Source organism: Chiloscyllium plagiosum, chromosome 2 (genome assembly GCF_004010195.1).
Source record: "Chiloscyllium plagiosum isolate BGI_BamShark_2017 chromosome 2, ASM401019v2, whole genome shotgun sequence".
In the NCBI taxonomy this organism is placed as follows: domain Eukaryota; kingdom Metazoa; phylum Chordata; class Chondrichthyes; order Orectolobiformes; family Hemiscylliidae; genus Chiloscyllium; species Chiloscyllium plagiosum.
In genome coordinates this window covers 104,018,651-104,020,842 of record NC_057711.1, presented here as the reverse complement: position 1 = coordinate 104,020,842, position 2,192 = coordinate 104,018,651, and the positions used below count along the sequence as shown (strand labels likewise).

Below are 2,192 nucleotides of genomic sequence, written 5' to 3'. Positions count from 1 at the left end.
AAGATCACTCAGATGAAATAGAGTCATAGAGATGTATAGCATGGAAACAAACCCTTCGGTCCAACCCGTCCATGCCGACCAGATATCCCAACCCAATCTAGTCCCACCCGCCTGTACCTGGCCCATATCCCTCCAAACCCTTCCTATTCATATACCCATCCAAATGCCTTTTAAATGTCGCAATTGTACTGGGTGGCACCACTTCCTCTGGCAGCTCATTCCATACACATACCACCCTCTGCATGAAAAAGTTGCCCTTTAGGTCTCTTTTATATCCTTCCCCTCTCACCCTAAACCAATGACCTCTAGTTCTGGATTCCCCAACTTCAGGGAAAAAACTTTGCCTATTTATCCTATCCATGCCTCTCATAATTTTGTAATCCTCTATAATGTCACCCCTCAGCCTCCGACGCTCCAGGGAAAACAGCCTGTTCAGCCTCTCCTTATAGCTCAAATCCTCCAACCATGGCAACATCCTTGTAAATCTTTTCTGAACCCTTTCAAGTTTCACAATATGATTCAGATGGGAAGGAGACCAGAATTGCACGCAATATTCCAACAGTGGCCTAACCAATGTCCTGTACAGCCGCAACATGACCTCCCAACTTCTGTACTCAATACTCTGACCGATAAAGCAAAGCATACCAAGTGCCTTCTTCACTATCCTATCTACCTGTGACTCCACTTTCAAGGAGCTATGAACCTGCACTCCAAGGTCTCTTTGTTCAGTAACACTCCCTAGGACCTTACCATTCAGTGTATAAGTCCTGCTAAGATTTGCTTTCCCAAAATGCAGCACCTCACATTTATCTAAAATTAAACTCCATCTGCCATCTCTCAGCCCATTGGCCCATCTGATCAAGGTCCTGTTGTAATCTGAGGTAACCCTCTTCACTGTCCACCACACCTCCAGTTTTTGTGTCATATGCAAACTTACTAACCATACCTCTTATGCTTGCATCCAAATAATTTATGCAAATGACGAAAAGTAGAGGACTCAGCACCGATCCTTGTGGCACTCCACTGGTCACAGGCCTCCAGTCTGAAAAACAACCCTCCACCACCACCTTCTGTCTTTTATCTTTGAGCTAGTTCTGTATCCAAGTGGCTAGTTCTCCCTGTATTCCGTGAAATTAACCTTGCTAACCAGTCTCCCATGGGGAACCTTGTCGAACGCCTTACTGAAGTCTATATAGATCACGTCTACTGCTCTGCCCTCATCAATCTTCTTTGTTACTTCCTCAAAAAACTCAATCAAGTTTGTGAGACAGGATTTCCCATGCACAAAGCCATGTTGACTATCCCTAATCAGTCCTTGCCTTTCCAAATACATGTACATCCTGTCCCTCAGGATTCCCTCCAACAACTTGCCCACCACCGAGGTCAGGCTCACTGGTCTATAGTTTCCTGGCTTGCCTTTACCGCCCTTCTTAAACAGTGGCACCACATTAGCCAACCTCCAGTCTTCCGGCACCACACTGTGACTATTGATGACACAAATATCTCAGCAAGGGGCCCAGCCATCACTTCTCTAGCTTCCCACAGAGTTCTAGGGTATACCTGATCAGGTCCTGGGGATTTATCCACCTTTATGCATTTCAAGACATCCAGCACTTGCTCCTCTGTAATATGGACATTTTTCAAGGTGTCACCATCTATTTCCCTACATTCTATATCTTTCATATTCTTTTCCACAGTAAATACTGATGAAAAATATTCATTTAGTACCTCCCGCGTTTTCTGCGGCTCCACACAAAGGCCTCCTTGCTAATCTTTGAGGGGCCCCTATTCTCTCCCTAGTTACCCTTTTGTCCTTAATGTATTTGTAAAAACCTTTTGGATTTTCCTTCACTCTATTTACCAAGGCTATTTCACGTCCCCTTTTTGCCATCCTGACTTCCCTCTTAAGTATACTCCTACTGCCTATAAACTTTGCTAAGGATCCACTCGATCTATCTTGTCTATACCTGACATATGCTTCCTTCTTTTTCTTAACCAAACCTTCAATTTCTTTTGTCATCCAGCATTCCCTATACCTACCAGTCTTTCCTTTCACCCTGACAGGAACATACTTTCTCTGGACTCTTGTTATCTCATTTCTGAAGGCTTCCCATTTTCTAGCCGTCCCCTTACCTGCGAACATCTGCCCCCAATTAGCTTTTGAAAGTTCTTGCCTAATACCGTCAAAATTG

General features: G+C 44.3%; 1 protein-coding gene across 1 annotated transcript in view; it reads right to left on the bottom strand.

Moving 5' to 3' along the window:
* The window catches only part of dnah6 (dynein, axonemal, heavy chain 6), a 341,236-nt gene that overhangs the window by 302,261 nt on the left and 36,783 nt on the right, over positions 1–2,192 (bottom strand). The window lies entirely within an intron of this gene.